The sequence below is a fragment of the Pteropus alecto genome, unplaced genomic scaffold (assembly GCF_000325575.1).
Source record: "Pteropus alecto unplaced genomic scaffold, ASM32557v1 scaffold76, whole genome shotgun sequence".
In the NCBI taxonomy this organism is placed as follows: domain Eukaryota; kingdom Metazoa; phylum Chordata; class Mammalia; order Chiroptera; family Pteropodidae; genus Pteropus; species Pteropus alecto.
This window is the reverse complement of record NW_006443138.1, coordinates 6,183,792-6,192,225: the sequence shown is the minus strand read 5'-3', so window position 1 is coordinate 6,192,225 and position 8,434 is coordinate 6,183,792.

Below are 8,434 nucleotides of genomic sequence, written 5' to 3'. Positions count from 1 at the left end.
CTCTGATTTACAGGTCTCACTCTGGCCTTTAGCAGAAACAGGGATAGTTACTTTTTTGGAGATGTACACATACCTCCAAACTCCCATGAAATGCTCTATAAACCCCAAAGCCATTTAACATTTATAGAAGGAGATTCCTTCTGGTAGATCCCTACTAGATCATACCCAGGAGACTAAATTTCCTATTAAAATGTTTTGTCTGTCAGCATATGATTAGAGCTAAAGGAGTTGAATCTGCTTGTAGAGCAAGCAAAAGGAACTTGAGTACCAGGGAGTAGCCTGGAGTGGTAGAAAGAGTCCTTGGTGAGGTCGAGAGGCTGGTTCCGACTTTCTTTAGGCCCCTGCCTACATCATCAAAGGGTCACTCATACAAAATATCAACCTCCCTCCCAAGCCAACCCCTCATTCCTCATCACTTTTCTCTAAACCACTTCTTTCCCACCGACATGCCTGTATTGACTTGTTTGTTTATTGATTGTCTCTGCTATATCAGAATATAAGCTTTGTGGGGAAGGACTTTTGTCTGTTTTATTCCTTGTAAGGTCCCCAGAACCCAGAACAGGGCTTGAACACAGGGCATTATGTAAGCATGTGGGGAATGTACAAACCCACGAAAGGAAGGATTAAGGTTTTGGCCCTGCTGCTTTTAGGATGTGTGGCCAATGCCAAGTTACTTTTCCTCTTGGGCCTCCATTTCTGGGTTGGTCCTGATTGAAATTAACTACCATGGGTGATATATATACAGGTGTCTTCATAATGAGATAGTGTGGTCTTCTCTTACTGTCCTATCAGAGTCTCACACATACTTTTCTCTTTCTACCACCTGCTTCCTACTCCAAGCCCTGCTTTGCCTGGTTAATTTTTCCTAATCCTTTCAGATTTCATTCAAACATCCTTTTGTTAAAAGTTTCATACATGCTTTATTTCTTCGTAGTACCTATCGTAATTATAATTACTGTACAGGGTACACATTTAATGTCTCTCTTACTAGTCCAGCCCTCTCTGATTCACTGCAGTTCTGCCCAGACCCTTACACATAGGAAGTGCCCAATAAGTATTTAATGAATGAATAAGTAATTAAAATAGTGAATTGGATTAGATAGCCTCCAAGGTTTCTTCCAACTCTGGCATTCTCTGTTGCCATAATTTCACTGGTTGGTGTGAACCTTAGGGAATGTAATATAATAGTGCTTCCCAACTTGAGTTCTCTAAGAACACCTATGTTATTATTTGCATAACAATGAATTTAAATCAACACATTTTTTACTTGTCCCAAATAAAAAGTAACTGTAAATAAATATACAACTCTTAAAATACGTTACTAAACTTAAACGAATATGTTCTTAATTAAAACATGTTAATTCGTGTACCACGTAGAATCATTTTGCAAGCCACAGGCGGAATGTATCTCATACGTTGGGCAACCCTGCATTATAATAAATTTCCACTGCCTCATTCTGGTCCAACGTACAAATAGTTGGAAATTAGAACTTGATCATTTTAACCTACCCACAGATACCAGTTTAGAAAAAGTCAAGCCACGATGTTCAGGTTTCAAACTGGTTTCAGAGCTCCCGTCATTGTTTCCAGAGATGGAGATACAACAGCATGCTTACCCAGTCAGTCATTCCATGGTGCTGATGACTATGGCTCTTGACAGAGGATGCTGGGATGGCAGTATGGCCCTCTTCCTTCCCCCTTCAGTCCTCTGGAAGAGCAGTCTCTTGCCGGGTAGCCATGGTCAATGTAGCTTCCCCAGAGGGAAACTATGGGAGTCATTGTCTTTCCCGTTAGCGAGGCTTCTGGAGAGGTCAGATGCACACACGGTGGTAAGAACAAAAAGTGAAAGCTCAGTGAGGCTGAGCAGAAGAAGTAACAGAAAATCTCAAAAGCAGATGCAGAATATAAGAATGGAGTCCTTCACCAGGGCTGTGATTTATAAACTAAAATAAAAATCAATCAATTCTATAAACAGTATTGAATGTTTATTGTCTGCTAGTCACATGGTCATGACTGAGGTAATGATGATAAATGAAACTCAGCTTCTCTCTAGCAATTTAGGACCTAGGAAGGGAGATGATATGCAGATAACAGTCATGGTGAAATTCAAGCAATAATGGAGAAATGTACACAGTATAGTGGGGTGGAGGTCAGGACACATTGCATTGAAGAGGTGCTGTAACGAGCAACTTTGTCTGTACTTCTATTTTTATAGGAATGCTTTCTAGAAGCAAGATTGTAGGTTCGGAAGATATGCTTAATATGCCCCAGCTCTCTGCTGCTCTGGGCGGTTGAGGGAGAGGGAGAAGGCTAGTCATAAATGTAGGTATTTACTGTGGTGGTAGAGATGGGGACTGAGAATCCTCTACGATCAGGAGCCCCCACTTTCTTATTTGACTCCTGTCCAAAGCTTCCCCAACTCCTTCTGCTCCTCACTCCCCAAAACAAGGCAGCTCCTAATCCCAGCTGACTTGGGATAAGTCATGCTGGCTCCACTTTCCCAAAGAATAAATTCGAATCCAAGTATTCCCAGCAGCCTTTGAAGAACAGAGGTGACACATTAATGTCCTCTAAGGCCCCACTCCCCCCTCTATCTATTAAATGTCTTCATGCATTGCTGGTTTAGATATGGACATCCACCAGTGTCAGTAGACTTTGCATGGTAAGGTGATCTCTTGAGACTCTCTGGGTCTTGTGAGAAAGCATTTTTTTCATGAAAATTAGGTCCCTTCAGAACTTTATAGCTGTGGTAATTTTTAAAATTCTGGTAATAATTTCATGCCAAGTGCAAGCTGTAGTGAATGTTGTAGTTACAGCTTTTCATCCATATATTTTGGATGGGACCTTACCCAAGGGGTCCTTAGTCACCATGATTACTGCAGAATTCAGGAATGAACTTATGATCCAAGAAGTGCAATCAGAGTGAATTACAGAATTTGCTTCCTGGGAAGAGAGATTTTCTTTTCTGTGAGCCTTAAACTTGAAAAAATATAGATTGAACTACTGCAGCTATGTTGTCACAATGAGGCCAGAGCCTGGCTGTGAATCAAACTGACATTTTAATTATTCACTTTCTGAGAATCCGTATTACTCTGAGATTCTTTCTACCTCAGCTGGGTGCTGCTTCTCCGTCTCTCAAGTGAATTTCTATCTAAAAACTACAGATTGGAGGACCCTGGGGCTTTGTTTAGGGCCTCTTCTAATCCCAGAGATTGTTATTAGATATATCCTATTCAACCTCATGGCTTTAAATATTATCAGTGAGCTGATGGCAGCATTAATGTCTCCAGGCTGACCCGTCTCCTGAATTCCGTACTCACAGAGCCCACTGTGTACTTGATATCTCCATGTAAGGCATCTCAAACATAATATGTCAAAAAGAGAAATTTTGTTTCTCCTTCTAAAATAAATTTATCTTCTAGTCTTCAGCAACTTGGAAATACAAGACAGAATGACATCATTGTTAAGTACACAGACCCGGAGCCAACAGAGTCCGGGTTCAAATATAGGCTGTAATTTAAAAGCTTAATGAGCTTAATCTCTCTATTCCTCCCTTCCCTTGTCTGCGCAATAGGGGTGATGGATTACTTATTTTGTAGCACTATTTGTGAGGATTAAATGAGGTAATATATGTAAAGTGATCAAAACCATGATTGACACATTATAAAAACTATAAAGCATGAATTATTATATTATTATATGGTAAATTACCACACCACCTACTCAATTACTAAAGCTAACAATCTAGGGTTATCCTTAATTTCTTCTCTTCCCTCATATCACAAATCAAATTCATCATCATGTCTTTCAGTTCTACCTCTTAAATATACCCCAAATCCCTCTGCTTCTCCTACCTCCACCAGTATACTTTGTTCCATGCCAACTGCACCTCTGCAAACCATTCCCCTGCCACACCCTGTCTGATTGTTCTCGTTGTCTCCATTCACCTCCTGCCTTTGAATCCAGCCTCATCACGACTTCTAGAGAGAATTTAAAAAATGTAGGCCAAAACATATCCCCTTTTGTTTGATAATTTTTAGTGGCTTCTCGTACACTGAAAATAAACCTTATCTGGCCAGAAGGTCCTACATGACCCCCGAGGTCTTTTCACTGACCTCGTTTTTTTGTCAACATTTGTTTCTGAAACATTCAATTTAACTGTCTCGGCCTTTATACTTGCTATTTCCTCTTCTGAAATGTCCTCTTCCAGTTTTTTGCACAGCTGGTGCCTTACATTTAGGTCTCAGCTGAAGTGTCCCTTCCTTCCATTTGATGTTCCTGACCATCTTCATGAGAACAGAGGTCTTATCTAAATAGTTTATGACTCTATCTACCTCTTCATTGGTGGCACCTCTCTTATTTTTACCTCCATACCTGGCTTTATTAGAGGACACCTCTGGATTCTTCTGGCTGCCATGACACCTGCAAAATTCTTATGATATTCTTCTTATCACACCTTATCTAACCCTCTCTCCAAATCAAGAGCTCATTAAGAGTGGGGATCATGCCTCACTGATCTTTGTACTGCCGGCATTTAATGAGATAATAGAAGATAATAGAGAGGGGTTCAAAAAATAATGGGAATGAATTAACAAGACATTATTTATTACATATAGCAAAGATTTTGAAAAGTTTGTCAGAATGAAAAGAGGCATGACCAGTTCTCTGAGAATAAAAGTAATAATTCTCATAATAAAAGATGTTTTGAGAAAAATATTTCTTGCTTTTAAACTGGTTAATTTGTGACAGAAGAGTGCACTTAGGAATGTGATATGTGTTTGCTTTTTCTATATTTTCCTAGAAGTCGTTGAATCTTAGAGATGGCGATCGGTGTCCTTTAGTCACTTGTAATTTTTAACTCAGCCACTTTTAAATAAAGTAACTAAAGAATTTATTTATGAGTTTCAGAAAAGCATTTGGATCTAGTCTCGGAAAGGTTTCTAGCAGTTTCTGTTCTTAAAGCAGGTCTGTTACTTAATGGTGCTTAATTATTTTATGGCTTTTTTACTTTCACCATGACCATGTTTTCTAAATTTGGACACACTGTATCATATTCAGAAATATATTGTTTGTGGTTTGTGGTCACCTGGTTAAATGCATGGTCTAACATGAGACTTTCACCAGATCAATCTTCAGCTGTATATTATCATATACAGATGTATATTATCATAGAGTATAAGGGCTGACAGAGCACTCTAAATACACTATTTTGTTAATCTTGAAAATAACTCCATGGGATAGTACAAATTTTTCAAGTTATTATCTTGACATTTCAAGAGTCCATCATCAGGTCCTCTACGCTCACTAGTTCTAATGCAAAGTCCAGGATATAGTAGGTGCTCGACAAGCATTTGTTGAATAAGTGACTAAATGAGTTTACAAATTCATCTCTCACTAGCACTTGATAAGTATGCTTCCCTCTAGACTGGTCCAATTTTTATAAAATATCCCCATATAAGACAATCTTACACTGCTTTTGTGATCTTGTATGGGCTGTTTTGTCCATCTGCTATATGCTCTTTATTTTTCTATTTCCAGTCAAATTCTGTATTTTCTTCAAGATCCCCTCTGGTCTACAAAGTCTTCTGTGACTACAATAGCCCACAGGGACTGTTCCCTATTAGTTAACTTCCCAGTGTTTTCAACAACTGGCTATAAATATATATTGAACTTTCGTGTGTACCTGATTTTATTGATATTATTTACAATTTTTCAAATTTATTCCAATATCTCTTTTCAAGTGTTTCTATAAATTTGATTACATTGTTTTTTAAATTCATTTAGTCAACAAAGATTGACTTGTTTTATTTGTATGTGTCAGGGTCTGTTTTAAAAGTTAAATAGCGAAAATACCATTTTAGTTGGGGGATACAAACAATAAACAAATAAAGAAGGAAGTATAAAGACAGTCTTTAAAATAAGAGAAAATATTTGCAAAGCACTTAACTGAGAAGGGGTCAATATCTAAAAATACATAAAGAACTCACACAACTCAACAGCAAAAATACAAATAATTCGATTACAAAATAGACAAAGGACTTGAATAGATGTTTCTCCAAAAAAGACATACAAATGGCCAATAGGTACACAAAAAAGGTGCTCGACATCACTAATCACCAGGAAAATGCAAATCAAAACTACAATGAAAAAACAAAAAGAAAAAACACACAATAAAATTTCACCTCACACCTGTTAGGATGGCTATTATCACACACACACACACACACACACACACACACACACCCCAAAAAACAAAACTGAAAAACAAAAACCAAAAAACTCACAACAAAAAGATAACAAATGCTGGTGAGGTAGTGGAGAAATTGAAAGATTCATACCCTGTTGGTGAGAATGCAAAATGGTGTAGCACTAAGAAAAACAGGATAGAAGTTCCTCAAAATATTAAAAATAGAACTACCATATGATGCAGCAATCCCATTTCTGGGAATATATCCAAAAGAACTTAAATTAGGATCTCAAAGAGATAGCATTCCTGTGTTCATTGCAGTGTTATTTACAATAGCCAAGATATGGAAACAATCTAATTACCCATTAATAGATAAATAGATAAAGAAAATGTGGTATATACATACAATAGAACACTATTCAGCTATAAAAAAGGAGAAATTCCTGCTATATGCAACAACGTGGATGAATTTGGAGGACATTATGTTAAGTGAAATAAGCCAGTTGCAGAAGGACAAATACTGCATGATTCTGTTTATCTGAGTTATAGGACATAGTCAAATTCAAAAAAGCAGAGAGTAGAATGATGGTTGCAGGACCTGGGGGAAGTGGGAAAATGGAGAGTTGCTATTCTATGGGTATAAAGTTCTAGTTTACTAGATGAATAAATTCTAGAGAGCTGCTGTATAATATTGTGCCTAGAGTTAACAATATTGTGTTGTGCACTCAGATTGTGTTGAGAATAGATCTCATGTTAAATTTTCTTCCAAAGGAAAAAATTATAAAGTATGTCAGATGATGACAGTGTTAAGAAGAGAAATCAGGCTGGGAAGGGGATCAGGGATAGGGTAGGCAGGGCACAGAGTGGTTTGCTCTTTAAAATGTATGACTAGGAACAGGCTCACTGGTGAAGGGGCATTTTTTTTGCACAGACCTGAAGGATCCTCACAATGACTCAGAAGTAGACAGCAAAGATTTTGTGTTTTTGTGGACATAGAAACTGAGGTTTGGGGGGATAAGTATTTTCAGTATGATTACATAGTTATTATGAAGCAGACTAAGACTGTAACCTACAATATTTTACACTTCTCTGAGCTGGCTTTTGTGCTTTACTTTCTCTTAGATAAGTATCTCAGTTATCTGATGACTTCTAATAAATAGCAGAAACAATATCTTTAATATGGGAAACCATGTCCTCTGATTGACCAAACTATTCTTCTATATATGTAGTGAAAGTATTTTTAGAATTGAAAATTGAGCAATAAACTTTTAAAGTTCTAACGTGCTAAGAGGGACAATGAGACCAGGTTGATACCAAATCAAGAATATGTGGTCGTCATAATAATACAAATCCTTTGGACCTGACAACAAGCCTTAAACACAAACTAAGGTATACCTTGTTCCTAAGAAAAAAGCAAATGTGACTGAAACTAGCATTTGTTACTCTGTTCCATGGATTATTAGTGTTTCTATAATTTGTTGTTGTTGTTTTTTTTTAAACTGATGGAAATATTTCATATTTAATAAGTTTGGGAAAATGGTGCAAACTATATTTTCTACCGGGGGAATTATACTACATATTGGAATATCAAAGACTTGGAGAAGCTCTGCATTAAAACAACTCTTTAACTTTGTTTAAACTGAGTTTCCAGAAGTTGTTTTGATCCAAGAACATCTTAACTTTATCACTTAGTAACATCTTCTGTCTTTGTTTCACAGAAAATAGTTTGGGAAACATGGATTCATATAAATGATAATCCTGAGATGAGGCAGAGCTAGAAAAGATTTAGTACTTCTAATCTAACTCTAGATGTCACCCAAGGAAAACAAAATAAGGGTTAAAACTGATTTGGTTTGCTTCTTGAAATAAGAGATGAAAGTCAATATGTTCCTCCAGTTATGTTACATTAGAAAATTAGAAAGAGAGTGTACAGTTCAAATTTTCTCTCTCGCTGAATCTCTTTCCTCAGCATATAACTACGAAGAAATCTCTTCTTACAAAAAGAAACATTGCCTCAAGTTCACCTCCAACCTCTAACCACAATTCTATTGTTATTTTTCCAGTTATAGCTAACTTTCCTACAAGAGCAGCCCATGCCTGTCCCCTGCTTCCTTAATAGCCATTCACTACTCACACTACTCTAAATTATCCATCCATCCATCCATCCATCCGTCTCCGTCTGTCCGTCTGTCCGTCCATCCGTCTGTCCATCCATCCATCCATCCATCCATCCATCCATCCATCCAT